We start from the raw sequence: 18,505 nt of genomic DNA, 5'->3' as shown, positions 1-18,505 counted from the left end.
TCAACTTGCTCAACCATAACTATCACTTGGCTTGTATCATCTTATGCTTCATTGACCAACCAACACTAATACTTGGTCAAGCTTAGAAATTCACTCCACTTATTGTCATTTCTTTCATACATCAATTCACTTGTCTTCATTACTTCATATAATGATTAAACATTATATTATCTTGTCAATGACCAACTTATGAAGTGCCCATTGTAATTCCATGATACTTAAATTCTCTTTTCAACAACTTGACTAGCTCACCTTGTTATCTCCTCTTTTTAATTCTTCTTCTTCATCAATTAAATGACATGACACTCTACATTGTTATTAAATGTATCACTAATAGGTGTGACATCAATGACAATATAATTATTTTTTTAATTGTAGTTTCCAACAATCTCCCTCTTTGACATTGATGGAAATGCCTCTAGTTACCATGCAATCCAAAAATCTTCATTATGTCTTCTTTGAACTTGTACTATCAATTCCCTCTATATTTGTGTTCTCTCTTTCTTAGTTTCATTAAGATTCTCATCTATACAATATATGGATGCTACCTTTGACATCAATTGTAGTAGCATCAGTTTTGCATAACTTCTCCCTAACTTCATAACTTCTCCATAACTTTGAATGTTAACTACATAACGTATCCCTCTTTTGACAATAATGCCAAAGACATCAACCATTCACATACATCTCTCTCTTTTATCTCACATACATAAAAAATTCATCTCACTGACTGAATGATATAGAAATATTATCTCCACTTGTTTACCTTAACTCCTTATAGTCTCATCTATTCCATGCTTCAGTCCATCTTTTCACAATCTTTAGGAAGCTCCTAAAGTGTGACCTTCTGCATCAATGTGTAAGATATTTTGATCATAAGATTTGATGCAATGCAGGATCTCTTCTTAGTTTACTTTAGATAGGGTAATGACCCCTAAATTTCATCTTAGATACTCAAAAGAATCCTTAAGTAGTGTCTCTATGAATATGTCAACTATTTGTTCTTTTGTGTTCACATATTCCAATCTCACTTCTTTCTCTTGCACTAACTCTCTTAATTAATGATACTTGATCTTTATATGTTTAGTCTTTGTGTGCATCACATGGATGTCTTATATGTTTATAGCACTTGTATTATCACAATAAATCCCAACATGTTAAATAATCTATTCCTTCATTCCTTTCAACAATTGTTTGATCCATTCAATGTTTGAACAATTGACTGCTGCAATAACATACTCAGCCTCTACTATGGATTGAGAAACACAATTATGTTTGTTGCTTGTCCATGAAATCAATCTTCTACATTGAGAGAAAGTTCCTCCACTTGTACTCTTTCTATCATCAATGTTTCCACCCCAATCTACATCAGTATAAACCTTTAACTCAAACTTGTCACTTTTCTTATACCATAATCCATAGTCTTTTGTTCCTTTTGGATATCTCAGTATCATTTTCACTTCCATCATATGATTTTCTCTAGGATTAGCATAAAATCTAGCAACAATGCCAACTACTAATGCAATATTAGGTCTTCCATGTACAACATATTGTAGTTTTCCAATCATTGACCTATATAATGTTTGATTTAACTTAGCAAAATCATCATTTGTTGTCAATTTATGACCAGTACCCATAGTTTTTCCAGTTCATCTTGAATCTTCTATTCCAAAAGTATCCAATATCTCCTTGATATACTTTGATTGTGTGACATATATACCACCTTCTTTTGATAGACTTGTAGGCCAACTAATTATTTAATCTCTCAAAAAATTGACATCTCAAATTTTGTCTTCATTTCATTGGCAAATTATTTGCACATCAAATCTTTTCCTCCAAATATGATATCATCAAGAAAAATTTTAACTAATAGTATCTTGCTTTCAGATTCACTTTTCACAAATTGATTATTATTTTTATTAGTTATATGAAAACTAAATTTCACTGAATAATTGTGTGACCTTTCATACCATGTTCTAGGGGCTTGCTTCAAACCATAAAAATCCTTGTGTAACTTACATACCATGTTCCTCTTTCTTGGATAAACAAATCCTTTAGGTTGTTTAATGTAAACTTCTTCTTTCAAGATTCCATTCAAAAAATGAAGATTTGACATCCATTTGGTATACTTTGAATCCTTTGTAAGAAGTATATGCAAGAAATTTTATCACTCCTTCCAACCTTGCAACTGGGGAAAATGTCTCACCATAATCAACTCCTTCTAGTGCATATCTCTTACAAATTAATCTTGTCTTGTTCCTTGTGACTTCACCTTTCTCATTTAGCTTGTTTATGAAAGCCCACTTAGTTTTGATTACATTATTATCCTTTGGCCTTGGCACCAATTTCCATGTCTTATTTTTATATATTTTCTCAATTTCTTGATTCATTGCTCCTATCCAATCTTTAGTGTCCAAAGCTTCATTAACTTACTTGGGCTCAAACTCATATAAAAATATGTCATTCTTCAAATTACTTCTTGTCATAACTCCTAAATCTTTTCTTCCAATAATTTGGTCTTGTATATGATTCCTCCTTACATACTTTGCTAGAAAAATTTTAGATCTTCTTTCTTCTTGTTGTGGTTCATTTGATTCTTCTTGCTCATCTTCTTCAGGTATTTCTAGCTACAATTTGGCTTTCTCTATCTGATGGTCAGTAGTCTTTGTTTATAACTTGGTTCTTATAGCCTGATTCTCAATAGTATGGTGATGTTTGGTAGTCTGGTGATGCTCGGTGGAACTCTTCTATTGAACCTTAGTATTTCCTAGATATGGATGCTCAACAACCTCTTTCTGTGCTTCACATAAGGTGCCAAGTTCAACTTCATAAACATAGACAAAGTTGATATAGTCTTTAGGCTCTTTCTTGCATTTTTCTTCATTATTTTTTGAAAATTTATCAACTCTAACATTTTCTCTTTCCACAATTTTGTTAGTGTTAGAATCCAAACACTTGTAAGCCTTTCTTTTAGTGGAATATTCTATAAATATGCCTTCATCACTTTTTGTGTCTAGTTTTAATTTTCTTCTATTTTTCAATATGTAACACTTGCTTCAAAAAACTTATAAATAATTCACAATAGGTGCATAGCCATACCAAAGTTTAAAAGGTATTTTTTTTGTACCTTTCTTCACTTGAACTTGATTCAAAGTATAGACTATAGTACTTACAACTTCTCTCCAATACTTTTGTGAAATATTCTTCTCCATTATTAGTGTCCTTGCATAGTCTATTATTGATCTATTCCTTCTCTTGGATATATCGTTCTTTGGTGGAGTGCTAGGTGCACTCATTTTTCTCTTGATTCCTTTGTCATTGAAGAATATGTTGAACTCATCTAATATGAATTCACCTTTTCTATCTAATCTCAAGAAATTCAGACTTTTTCCTATTTCCTTTTCAACTCTAGACAAATATCACTTAAATATTTGAAATGCATCAGATTTTTCTTTAAGAAACATCATAACCAACATTCTAAAAAATTCATCAACAAATAGAATGAATTATTTATCACCATAAAATCTTTCTACTCCAATAGGACCACATAAATAAAAATGAACCAACTTCAAAATATCATCAGAACAATAGGTCTTGCTCTTGAAACTAGACTTTGTCATTTTACCCATTTGACACAATCTACACACCACTTTATCAAGTTTTCTTAATCTTGGTAACCCTCTAACTCTTTTCATCTTAGTAATTCTCACCAAATTATCAAAGTTCGCATGACATAGCCTCTTATGCCATAACCAAATATCTTGAAATTGTGCAAATAGACAAGTGTCTTTAGATAGGTCTAGGTGGAACAAGTTACCTCTTATTTTCTCTCCACATCCAACTAGTTCACCACTAGCATCATAGATCTTTGCCTTCTTGTTTTGGAATTCAAATTGGTAGCCTACACTATTCAATTTTATCACACTCAACAAATTGTACTTTATCCCATCAACCCAATATGAATTTTCACATCTAATCTTATCATTCAATATAATTGATCCTTTACATTTCACATAACATGGTGCATCATTTCCAAACTTAACATTACTTCTATTAAAATGTTCTAGCTTCTCAAACTTATTTGTATCACAAGTCATATGATGTGAGTAGCCATTATAAATTATCCATTTATCATTCTTATGCACATGAAAAATTATTGTAGTTTTCTCATTTTCATCATAATCATCTTTCATTGCAACATAAACAACTTCTTCATCATGATCATCAAAGTCACTATCAAAATCATCTTCTTTAGGAATGTAACAATGTTTCTTTCCTTTATCTTTTGTAATCTTCGTTATCTTAGTTGTCTTTATTATCTCTCCTTCCTTGGTACTTGAAGTCTTTCCTTTTGTCCTTATTATCTTTTCCAGGACACCTTGCAACAATATGACAAACTTTGTTATATGTAAAATAGATAATATGAAGCTTACCTTTGTATTTGTCTTTTCCCCTCAGTAGCCTTTTTTCCAAAAATGCTTCAATATCATCAAGGTCATCATCTGATTCACTATCATTGTCCACAAGCTTACTCCTTGAATTTGTATTCTTTTGGATCCATCAAGGTTTAGTTGAGACTTGAAAACACATTCAATGCTAGAAGGTGTATAGATATCAAAATTTGACAATTCAAGTGCAGTAAGTCTACCAATTAGACTATCCAAGGTCATATCATTACCAAGTGTACATCTTAGTTTTTGTATTATGGATACTCTAATTACATAGATAGGAAGTAAATTCTTCAATACCTTGTTGATCATAGTTTCATTGGATATGTCTGCACCTCTATTTGCATTCACTGACTTCTTTATTTGGCCACAATATTGTGCAATAATTTCTCCTTCTTTCATTCTAATGTCATCAAACTTGCCTCTTAGACTCTTAACTTTATCCCTTAACACATTTTTCTCTCCTCTATGAATTTGGCCAACTTATCCCACATTTTCTTTGCAATAGTGCAATCCTTCACATCATCAAACTTAGCATAACTTAGGGAAGATGCCAGATCTATCATCATCTAATTGTGATCATGATTCTCCTTTATTTTCTCAACTATCATGGGTCTTGGTACTTAGATGTATTCATTTTTCAAGTAGTATAGTATAGAATCTCCAACCCTAGATAGATGCAATCTCATCCAACATTGTCATGCTTGGAAGTTCTCTGTATTTATCTCGGGTGCCTCTCTCTTATACATCTCAATATGTTTCTTAATTCCCTTCAAGATTTCCTTAGAAACACCAACTACTCTAATACTAATTGTTAGAATGATTAGAATAGTTAGGGGGGGTGAATCAGTTATCCTCGGGTCTAGATGCACCAATTCAACATTTAACAAAATCAAACAACTTGTTCAAATTTATAAATCCATTTGTCCAATATAGAAAATCATAGCAATTCAATGTACTCATTCATCACTTAGCTCTTTATTTAGTATATGTCAAATGATAGAAACATATAACACTAAATAGCATGAAACATGAAAATAACATTCACACATGTATGACACCAGTATTTAATGCGGTAACCTAATTTGGTAAAAACCACCAAGTAACATGCTACCATTTTTCACTCTTCTAAAGTGAGCTCGGTTAAGAGCCAACCTTGTTAAAGGTTACAAAACACATTGTTAGGAGTGACTATGTTAAAGGATTTAATCACCCTATTAGGAGTGGCATAGTTAAAGGTCTTTAGAGGATCCCCTTGGAATGACACCTTGATTAAAGGGTTTACAATAAAACTATTAGGTCAACCTTGATTAAAGGATTTTACTACTACAATAGTTAGAAAGTAACAACTAGGTTGATTTGATAAAATACAACTCACTTTGATTATTTAGATTTCAATTTTTCTTATTTCTAGTTCATTGACTGGACTTTATCAAATTCTCCATCTCTTATCTGCTTGGAAACTCTTCAAACAAACTCACTTCACCAATGTTCTCACTTTTCCTCTACAACTTTTTTCTTTACTTGTCCTTCACAAATTTTCCAATCAACAATGAACCAACTGTAAAACATATCTTGTGCCTCCTTAGATAGGTAGCTCTTATATTTTTCCACTCAAAAACATAACCGTAGATCTTATGGTTCAATCAAATTCATTGAATGTGTACATCATTTTGTCCTTCTACTTCTTTCTTGAAACTCCTAGAAACTTCTCCTTGAACCCACACCTTATATTTCTTAACAAACTCAATTTGTGTAGTAAATACACAAACTCACCAATCCTCATCTTTCACATGTTTTTACCAATGTAAAAATTTAACTATGTAGACCTCAAATCTTGATTCTTCCACAATCTATCAATTTGTAGACACTAGGTCATCACTATGTTCTTCACCTCAATCATCACTAGGTAGCTCACTATCTACTATTTTTACTTGCTTAACTTACACTGGCTCACTTGGTCTTCACTATACTTAGTTGCTTCTTCATTTTTCTCGTATCTCACTTGGTCATTACTATCACTGGTCTGATATTGTTCTGCTTGACTTTAACTTAAGTTCCTTAGTCTTTTGCTTCAACTTCTTCATTGATCTTGTAAAATGGTACTTGGTCAAGCTTGTGTTTCACTCAATTTCTTGACTTGCTTCAATCATTTCTTTTACACTTCTTGTAAAGATCAAATAACACGTTATCTTGTCAAATACCAACTAATCAAGTTCCCATTGTAATACCATCATACTTACTCCACTTTACTCAACAACTTCACTAGTTCATCTAGTTATCTCTCTTTTCAAATCCTCTTCATTATTCAAAAGACATGGCACTCTACAATGTTAGTAAATGCCTTACTAGTAAGGTTTGACATCAATGAAAACATAACAATTGTTCCAATTGTAGTTTCCAACAAGTTCAACGTAGCAACTTACGACACTAGATCCTTAATGTTAGGACTTTGAAAATTGGAAAAAATAAATAAATAACATCTTTGGAGTCAAAGGCTGAGACATCATTATCCTTAAATTATCCCACTTGTCAAAGACTTTTCAAGAGTCGAAACTTCGTCACCTACATAAGGCCCCAAGGCCCATAGAACCAATTCACTATCTCAACTTCTTAGTGTTTACAAGATTCATCAATGCATTTGCAACATTTTCAAAAGTGTCACTTTTTTATAACTTCACCTTTCTATCTTCCAACATATCACATACAAAATTATATTGTACATCAATATGCTTTGTGTTGGCATGGAAAGTAGCAATCTTTGCTAAAAGAATAACACTTTGGATATCACAATAGATAGTAATTTCTCTTGCATCAAAACCAATATCAGATATAAAAAATCTCTTAAGACAAGTGGCAATTTTGGAAGCATGATTAGCTTCCATATACTTTAATTCTATAGTGGCACAAAGAATCTACAACTTGTCACTTACTTGTCCAACTAATTGCAACACCAAACATCATGAAAACATATCCACTAGTGGAACTTTTTCTATCAATGTTACCTTCCTAATTTGAATCCACATATCCAAAATCCAAATTGAATGTTGAGATACAATAGGATTACATTGAAAACATAAACAATACTCAAATGCACCCCTCAAATACTTTAACACTCTCTTTAATACAACCCAGTGCACCCTTCCAAGATTACCCATATACTGACTAAGGACTCCTACTACTTTGGCAAAGTATGGTTGTGTACATACCATAGCATACATCAAGCTTCTAATAACACTTTCATAAGGTAATCTAGACATGCCTCCACCTTAGTAGAATATTTTGGACAATCCTCCATAGAAAGATTTGTTCCCTATAACATTGGAACAACTAAATGCCTGTAAGCTATCATGTTCAAATTCTTTAATACAAAGTTATTATACTTCCTCTAGTTCATCCAATGATTTCTTCTAGCTCTATCTCTAATGATCTAAATTCCAAGAATATATCTAGGTATACGTAGATATTTCATTTAAAATTGTGCTGCTAATTGAGACTTCAAATCTAAAATCATTCTTTTCCCATTCCCAAAAAATAACATATCATCCACATATAGGAATATGATAAGAATGTGACCATTTTTTAATTTATAATATACACAATGGTCAAATTTAGATCTCACAAATCCCAAGGACAATCCATAGGTGTCAAACTTTTGGTACCGCATTATAAGAGACTTCTTCAAACCATATAGAGATTTCTTCAATTTGCAAACAAGATTTTATTTATCATTTTCAACAAAATGCTCTAGTTGTAACATATAAATTTCCTCCTCTATATAACCATGAAGGAACAATGTCTTCACATCCATTTTCTTAACTTCAAAATCATAAGTTGTCACAAGTGACAACAAAAATTGAATGGATTTCAACTTCACTACGGGAGAGAGTATTTCACCATGATCAATTCCCTCCACTTGTAAATACCCCTCCATGACAAACCATGACTTATACTTCTCAACACGACCATCTAGACCTAATTTCTTCTTGAAGACCCATTTACATATAATAGGTTTATATCCTTTAGGAATAGGTACTAGAACCCATGTATCACTATTCTTTAATGCTTCCACCTCTTCATTCATGACTTCTATCTAGGAATCTACATCATTTGAACCCATAGATTCTCTAAGATCCCCATGCTCATCAATGTTAGAAATCAAAGCAAATACTGAACTAGAATCCACTAAAGAATATCCAAAAATTTCAAGTGATAACCATATCTATCAAGTTGTTTCCTATTGCAAGAAGGCCTTCTTAAAGATTGAGATTTAGTTCTTGCTGTTATTCACAACTTTCAAAGCTACTTGAGCTCTTCTCATTATTGGGTCCATCAAGAACTTGTAGTTCTTCCTCCTTAGGGATACAAGGAATATAACTTACTTCCTTATTTTACTTCTCTTCCTTCTCTGGCTGCAAATTAACTATAAATAGTTTTAACTCACAAAATATCACACTTCTACTATAGAGAACCTACTCTACAACTAGATCCCAAAGCTTATAACCTTTCATAGTGACACCATATCCGGTGAAGATGCACTTAACTATCTTGTTCTCTAGTTTTAATATTTTATAACTTGGAAAATGAACATATTCCTCACATCCAAATACTCTGAGATATCTAATTGAGGGCTTCTTTCCAGACCATGCCTCCATGGGTGTCCTCTCAACAAGTATTGAAGTAGGAATTTTTTTTTAAATTAAATAACATGCAGTGGCTACAACTTTAGCCTAAAACTTTCATTCAATCCCAACACCACTCAAGATACTCCCAACCCTCTCCATCAATGTTATATTCATCCTCTCTACAACTCTATTCCATTGTGAGTTGTATGGAGTTGCCTTATGTCTTTTAATTCCATGATCCTTACACAACCTATCAAATTCTACTAAACAAAACTTACTGCCATTGTCAATCCTCAAACTCTTAATTTTTCTACCAGTCTTGTTTTAAACCAAGCACTTAAATTCCTTAAACTAGCTAAAAATTTGGCTTTTCTTTTGAATAAAGACACAAATTTCCTACTATAATCAGCTATGAATGAGACAAAGTACATAGATCTAGATATTGAAGGAACATTAACTAAACCAAACATATTTGAATGAATATAATCCAAAACCTCATAAGGCTTATATGAACTAGAATAAAAAGAAACACAATATTGTTTACCATAAACATAATGTTCATAGAAGTCAAACTCTATATTATAATCATCAAGGCCTTCAAGAAGGCTCTTATTTTTCAGAGCTCTAAGACCCTTCTCACTAGTGTGTGCAAGCCTTTGGTGCCATAACATTGTCTTCTTAGTTGGATGCTTCATATCCAAAACATTTGTACACTTAATTACCCAAAAGGAATGACCATTTGATGTAGAAAAAAAATTCTTCTTCTTTCCTTGATTTAATGGTGAAGATGAAGAATCTAAAACCCTTTTCTTGGACTTGACATCAGCACTATTGTAACTAGTAATTGTGATTATCGCTATTGGTAATTGATTAATATGATAGTATTATATTCCTGTAATTGATTGGATCCAAGTATGAAGATATATTTCATTTTGCAAGTATGAATTCTTTTATGAAAGAGATTTTTATTCTTTAAAAAGTGTATTTTGATTCATTAGTTAAATGCTTATAATTTGATTCCTTAGCATCTAAATTAGATTGCATCTATACCACTTGGTCTATTATCTTCATCCCTTGAGCATATAGCCACTATATCTCTCATCATCTTACAAGTCCCAGATTGACACTCTTAGGGAATTTTAGTTCAAATTATATCTCAAAATATCTCATCAAGATAGACCCCAACTTTACCCTAAATTTTTGGTGCCATTTTCGGGGAGAGGTATTAAAAGGTGTGAAATCATAGTAAGTCAAGTTAGTAACAATGTGTCATTGGGAGTGTCTGATCAAGTGTCGACCTTTCCTAGTCTGGTACCTTAGGTTTGTGATGTAGTAAATCATTTAGGTGCATGAATAGACCTAGAGATAGTCATGGAATTTTTTAATGAAGAATTAGGATGTGGTTCAAAAACTCAAAAAACACAAAAAGAAAAAGGGTCATTAAATATAGAGACAAGAACCAAAGTAGAAAAGGGATACTCAAATCCAACTCAGCCAGCTTTGACTATTGTTCCCACTAAGATTTCTTAATAATTCAAAAGAATATTTTGAGGCTAGGTGTAGTAAACCTCTAGAAAAAACATTTAAAACTTACTATGCACCTTGGGAAATAGAAATCTTGGAGAAAAGTATGGCTAACAATACAGGAAATGTTGTAGGAGGTAATAATGGCAAAAACAATGACAATGCATTGGTACAACACAATAGTAATATTATGATCTTTGAGTTTCCAATCCAACATCATAAGGATAATGCCCTTGTGAAGAATATACTTCACAGAACACTACCTATCTTTAGAGGAGCAACTACTAAATAACTTGATATGTTCCTATTTGAGTTTGATGTCCTTTGTAATAGCTATGATTATCAAAGTGATGCACAAAAACTAAAACTATTCCCATCCAAATTAAAAGATGTTTCATTGCAATGGTTCATGAGCTGGAGAGACATTAAGACATGAGATCAAATTAAAGAATATTTTCTAGAAAAATATCAAGAATATTGCAAAACCAAGGAAGTATGAGATGAAATATTTTGCATGATGCAACGAGAAGAAGAGTTTGTAGAAGATTTCTTAGAATGTTTCACCTTTAGCTTACGATGTTCAAGATGCCCTGATTTAACCAATGATACTATCAAAATACTCTTCCTTAGGGGAATTCGAGATAAGACCACGTATTCCTTAAACCCAATTGTAAAATGTGACATTTCTAAACTACCTTTTGAAGACATTTGTGAAATTTGCAAGAACTAATCTAGATCCCAGCAGTTCATATGATGATATTTCGGTAACTATACTTCTTTTGGAAATGCATCAAGTATAACAAAAAGAGAAATTGGTGATTTATTAGATGATCTTTAAAAAAAATCTTTTAAATCATATGGGCAAACAAATTGATATAATATATTAGATTGCAAGAAACAAGAGGAGGTAGAGCGTGTTTTGGAAATATTTTATTCTACAAGCAGAAAGAAGCATGGTAGTGAGGAATGTCCATATAATAGGACCTACATCTCCTTTCTTGAAGAACATAGTAAAAGCTCTAGTCGAAAATGTTTCCCTATAGAAACCCCTATTACAAAGTATTTTTAAGAACCTGTGTACTTTATGGCACCCAAATGCCCTTTTTCATGGTACAACAACAATCAATGACCTTTTTTATCCAATCTAGGGGATATGGGGGTTGGAAAAATACTCACAACTAAGACAATGGAAACCACTCCCTTAATATTCATAGTGGATACCACAACCCCTAGTTGCACAAAAACTATGGCAGCAAGCATGGAGGCCACAACCGCCACAAACATTCTATCCACCCCCACAACCAAGTTCATATCCACAATACCAATCACATCCAGTAATAACCTTGTATTATCTACCATAGAAACTATTACCATCAACTTCGCCACCTCCCAATCAACCATCCAATTCTTCTCAACCACCTAAATCAACACCTATGTTAGCACAACTAGCACTACATCCTAATAATAAGAAAAACTAGCCTATATACAATAATGAGGTGATCGCTTATCCTGCATATCTAGTAAAAAAAAATTGATATCAATGGAGTTCAACTTCAGTCTAGTAAGGTTGTTCAAGGCCCAACTATTATAAAGATTGAATATTTTCCCAATGACATTATTAAGCCTGACAATCATAAACAAGAACCTAAAGAGCCTCATTTTACTGAAAGAATTAAGTAACAACACTAAATATTTTGAAACCAATGTCTATATTTGATTTCATAGAAGAACTAAACAATCTTAATATTTGAATTCCTTTGTTGTAGGCAATTTAGGATGTACTAGTCTATGCAAAAGTTATCAAGGAACTATGTGGAATAACTTGTGGATCTAATGCTAGGGAAGATATCTATTCCAAAATATGTGGATCCAGGGAGTCCAATGATTAAGGTATGTATTGGGGATTTGATTATTCCTAATATGCTTGTGGATCTTTGGATAGTAATAAATGTAATGACTAATGAAACCAAGGAGAAATTAGACTTATAAGGTCTTAAACCTACTCCCATGGGCCTATGAATCGTTGATCATTCTTTGGTCAAAGAAGAAGGTATGATTGAAGATGTTATTTTTTATATTGAATCTTGGGAGTATCCTACTAATTTTATGATATTATAACCTAAAATTAAGTTTGGGGTGTACCCCCTCATGTTAGGAAGACCTTGGTTAGTTGTTGCTAATTATTTTATTAATTGTAGGTCTGGAAACATGGTGATTTCAAATGGGGAACATACAAAGGAGTTAATCTTGTATCCTTCAGCGCAACCTCTAGCAGAAACACAAGAACCCTTGTGGGCTAACAGTGATTTGGAAGTTTCTTTTTTCTATTTTGACCATCGAATAGAGTAGGAAGTTGAAAGGTACTTCTAAGGATATTATCATTAACCATTTATTGCAAAATCACTATAATGTTGATGATGTTTTTGAGTCAATACTTTTTCTTGACAATTGAAATAACACTTTCCCATTTGGGGACTTTTTGTTACTAGGTGATTCATCATTAATTCAACATTTTGTTACTCTACATCAATTTTTACAACACACTTGTTAGTATAGTCGATTCTTGATGTCCAATTCCAATTTACTACTTCATGTTATAGAAGCTCCTACACAATCTTGTCCTACTAAATTTTTTCCTAGGAAGACACTTAACCTTAGCTAAACTCTAAGTGAATCCCAAACTAAGGATTTGGTTGAAATGCTACGCAAATATGAAGAAGCCTTTACTTGGGATTATCAAGACATGCATGGTATACATCCTTCTACCTGGACTCATCATATCTATATAGATGAAAGAAGTAGACCAATAAGACAACCACAAAGGAGATTAAATCTAGTCCTCCAGGAAATTATAAAAGAGGAATTTCAGAAACTCCTCAAGGTCAAATTTATTTATCCAATATTTGATAGCCAATGGGTATCTCCTCTTATAGTTATACCTAAGAAGAAAGGTAAATGGCGAATTTATGTCAATTATATAGCCCTTAATAAAGCCACCAAGAAAGATCATTTTTCATTACATTTTATTGATCAATTTTTGGACACTTAAGCTAGTAAAAAGTTCTTCTTTTTTCTAAATGGATTTAATGAGTATAACCAAATTCAAATTTCCCTAGAAGACCAAGACAAAACTACTTTCACATGTCCATGGGGTGCATTCACCTATAATCTTTTACCATTTGGTTTGTGTAGTACCCCAACAACCTTTTAAAGAGTAGTACCAAGTATATTTGTTGATCTAATTTATGATTGTGGAGAAGAATAGGAAGCTAAGGTAAATATTGAAAAGGTTCTTAAATGATGTATTGATACTAACCCTTCTCTGAGTCATAGAAAATGTCTTTTGATATTGACTAAAGGTATTGTTTTTGGTCAGCATATTTCCTCAAGAAGAATGGAAGTAGATCCCAAAAATATTCAAATCATTCACAATCTTGTCATACCTACTTGTCCCAAAGAAGTTTGTAGTTTCTCAAGGCATGTTGGTTATTATCGTCGATTCTTTCAAAATTTTAGTAAAGTCGCCTCACCTCTCTTTGAGTTGTTAGGAAAATATGTAGACTTATCATGGACACCCAAATTATAGCAAGATTTTGAAGACATTAAAGGTAAGCTTATTTCTACCCCCAGTGTTATGAGGGCCAAATTGGGAATTGACTTTTCATATCACTACAAATGCATCTGACACTTCTATGGGAGCAATCCTCAAGAAAAAAAAAGATAATATTTTCTATTCCATTTTTAATATCAGTAAGAATTTTACTGGAGCTAAGGTAAATTTTATAGTTATTAAAAAGAAATTTTTTGTTATTGTATATGCAATTAATAAGTTTCTTCATTATATTATTAGTTATAAAAAACATTGTACATACTATTCATTTTGCTATCTGATTTTTTATGAACAAACCAGTGGTAATTGGCCACATAATTTGGCAGTTACTCCTTTTACATAAATTTGATACTACCATGCTTGATAAACTAGGATGCAAAAATGGTGCAATTGTCCTATCACAGTTACAAAATGTAGATGTGTTGTGATGTGGAGCCTAATTAGACTCAAAAGTTTATTTGGCATGGTTTCCCTCTAGATTATTTTTACAGGGGTTTGGGGGCAACGCCCCCAAGACAGGGTCAAGGGTTAATGCCCCAGGTGTGCTCCCTATCGTAGTACAGGGTGCAATCGAGGGACACCCTTAGAAGGATAATTATTTGTTTACAAATAGTCATAGTGACATTCATCTTTCAAAAAAATTGATTCCACATTCAAAGAAAAAACACATACAATTGTGATATCATTTCATTTGGTAAGTTTTGGATGATAGATAGTTAAAGATGGAGAAGATACATACAAATGAAAATCTAGTAGATATGTTTACAAAGGTAGTGACAAGATAGAAGCTAAACTCCTCTTCAGTTTTGGTTGGTCTTCTAGACTAAACAAAATAAAATGATAGTAGAGTCTATGGTGGTTGATATTCCAGTGGGAGCTATAGGTTTAGCAGTGCTATGATTAGTCTCCAAGTGGTAGGTTATTATTATGGAGTCTGATCTGTCTCCAAGTGGGAGATTTTTGTGATGTGGAGCCTAATCAGACTCAGAGGTTTATTCAGTGTAGTTTCCCTCTATATTATTTCTATGGGGGTTTGGGGGAAGCACCCCTGTGGAGTCCTGAGATAGTGCCCCAAGTGTGCTCCCTATCGCAATACAAGGTGGGGTCATAGGGGTTTTCAGGGGCAGTGCCCCTAAAGCCAAAATGACCTTATATTGTAAAAGGCATCAGCTACTTTTTTTTTCTATTATTCTAGCCCTAATTTTGTAAGTAGCAAAAAGCTTGTATAAAAAAGCTTAGGGTTAGGGATTTGCATAATATGTGATGCAAAAACTTGGTTCTTGCGGTAGCATTGAGCTGTAAGGAATTACGGATTGTAATCAGGATTATAATCATTGGATCATAATAACATTGGACTTGTTGTTGGTAATCCAGGGATTGGGTGAACCATGTTAGATTTTGGTGTCTTGTATTTTTGTCTATGTGATCTATTATTTTTTATATCGGTTATATTTGCATGTATCTATTATTTTTGTCTGAGGTTAATCCTAACAAGTGGTATCAAAGCTAGACGGTCATCTTTTTTTAGCTAGATTGTTATCAATTTTTTTAGCGATCCTTTGCAAGATGGTCTCATGATTGAGTGGGAGTCTCATGGTTGAGTGGGAGTGATGTCAGATGAGGGTAAGCTAAGGGCTGACAAGTTTAATGGGCAGAACTTTCAGTTATGGAAGATGCAAATGGAGGACCATCTTTATCAAAAGGATTTAAGGAAGTCATTGGGAAGAAAAACTAAAAACCAAGGAACTATGACAAATGAGGACTGAGATCTTTTAGACATAAAGGCACTTCGAAGCATTCAACTATTCTTGGCAATATCAGTGACATTTAACATTTAAAAAGTGAAGATGACGGAAGAGTTGATGGAAACCCTAGCAAAATTGTATGAAAAGCCCTCCACTTCAAATAAGGTATTTCTCATGAAGCATTTATATAATATGAAAATGACAGAAGGTGGATCTATTGCAGATCATTTAAATGAGTTTAATATTGTTACTAGTCAATTATTTTCTATGGGTATTAATTTTGATGAAGAAATTAGAAATCTCTTGATTTTGTGTTTTGTGCCTGAAATTTGAAATTGCTTGGTAATGGCTATGAGTAATTATATTTTTGGATCTAATACCCTAAAATATGATGATGTGATTGGTGTTATTTTGAGTGAGAAAACTCGTAGAAAAACCTCAGGTGGATCTACATCAAGAAATGCTTTGAACACACAAAGCAGAGGTAGAACAACTAAGAGAAGAAGTAATTCTGAAAATCATGGGAAATCAAGAGGAAAGTCAAAAGGAAAGAGGTCTTAATCTAGAGGATGGAGAGATTGTTGGTTTTGTGATAAAACAAGGCATAAGAAGAAAGATTACTAGACTCGAAAGAATAATGAAGGAGATAAACCAAAAGGGAACAAGGAGGCAAATGTGGTAAGTAACAAATCTGAAGAGGATGCTTTGCTTCTATCTTCAAAAAGTGTTGATGATTCATGGGTTTTAGATTCTGGTGCTTCCTTTCATGCTACACCTCATAGAGGTTATTTCATTGATTATGTCTAAGGGGATTTTGGGCTTGTTTATTTGGGGGATAATGAACCCTGCCAAATTTTTGGAAAGGGAAAAGTTAAGATTAAGTTGCAAAATGAGAATCATTGGCTACTACATGAGGTAAGACATGTTCCAAGACTGAGTAGAAATTTAATTTCAGCAGGGCAACTCAATGATGAGGATTTTGTAGTTACTTTTAATGATAAAAATTGGAAGGTTTCAAAAGGTCCCTTGTAGTAGTAAAAAGTGTGAAAGTAGGCACCTTATATCATTTTACAGGTCATATTATTCCTTCTACTTTGATTGTTTTAGAGAAAAATGAATGTTTAGGAACAGTTGGTGCAGTTGAGCAGGGAGAACAAATAGTTGTTATAGATTTTGATATAGCATTGTGGCACAACAAACTTGGCAACATTCAAGTGAGAAAGGTATGAAATTACTTCACTCAGAGAAAGTTTTACCAAGTCTGAAATGTGTTAATCTAGATTTTTGTGAAAGTTATGTGTATGGAAAACAAAAGAGAGTGAGCTTTGTGAAGACTGTGAAGGAAAATAAAAGTGAGAAATTAGAGCTTGTGCATACAGATGTATGGGGACTAGCTCAGGTATCTTCCCTTGGTGGCTCTTATTATTATGTTACATTTATTGATGATGTAACTAGAAAAGTATGAATTTATTTTCTTAGATAGAAATCTAATGTATTTCAAACTTTTAAGAAATGGAAATGCTTGGTTGAAAATGAGACTGGTAAGAAATTAAAACGTATCAGATTTGATAATGATGGTGAGTATTACAGTCATGAATTTGAAAATTATTACTCCACTAATGGTATTCGTAGATAGAAAACTATTCCAAGGACTCCACAGGAAAATAGAGTGGTTAAACGCATGAATAAGACAATAATAGAGCATGCAAGAAGTATGACGTTGTTGCCCTTAAGCATGTGGGCTGAGGTTATCAATATTGCTATATATTTGATTAATAGATTTCCCTCTACTCATTTGGGTTGTGGTATTCTAGAGGAAGCATGGATTGGTGAGAAGGTGAGTTATTATTTTCTCAAGACCTTCAGTTGTGAAGTATTTTCTCATATAGATTCTGAAAATAGAACCAAGCTAGAAGCTAAGTCAAAGAAACGTGTATTTGTTAGATATGGCATTAATAAATTTGGTTATAGGCTTTGGGATTTTAAGTATTGTGGCTACTAAAGATGTGCAATTGGAGAAACTTAATGTTAAAACTACCTTCCTTCATGGTGATTTGGATGAAGAGATATATATGGCATAGCCATGGGAATTTGAGGTCAAGGGTAAGAAGAACTTAGTGTGCAGATTGAAGAAAACTTTATATGGCTTGAAGCAAGCACCTGGGCAGTGGTATCTAAAATTTGATAGGTTTATGCATGAGCATGGATATAGCAAGTGTCATTTAGATCATTGTGTTTATCTTAAGAGGTTGGATGATGACAGCTACATTATTTTATGTTTATATGTTGATGATATGCTTGTAGCTGGGTCTAACATGAATCATATTAAGGGGCTGAAATGCCAGTTAGCACATGCATTTTCTATGAAGGATTTGGGGGAAAAAAATCAAATCCTTTGTATGAAGATTTTTAGAGATAGGAAGAACAAAAAATTGACATTATCTCAGGCTAATTATATTGAGGTGGTGTTGCAACATTTCTCTATGGAAAATGCAAAAGCTGTCAACACACCTTTACCTAGTCATTTGAAGTTGACTAAGGAGATGTGTCCCA

This window comes from Cupressus sempervirens, chromosome 6 (assembly GCF_028749045.1).
Source record: "Cupressus sempervirens isolate cs-2001-9-10 chromosome 6, ASM2874904v1, whole genome shotgun sequence".
Taxonomy (NCBI): domain Eukaryota; kingdom Viridiplantae; phylum Streptophyta; class Pinopsida; order Cupressales; family Cupressaceae; genus Cupressus; species Cupressus sempervirens.
Note: the sequence above shows the minus strand (reverse complement) of the source record.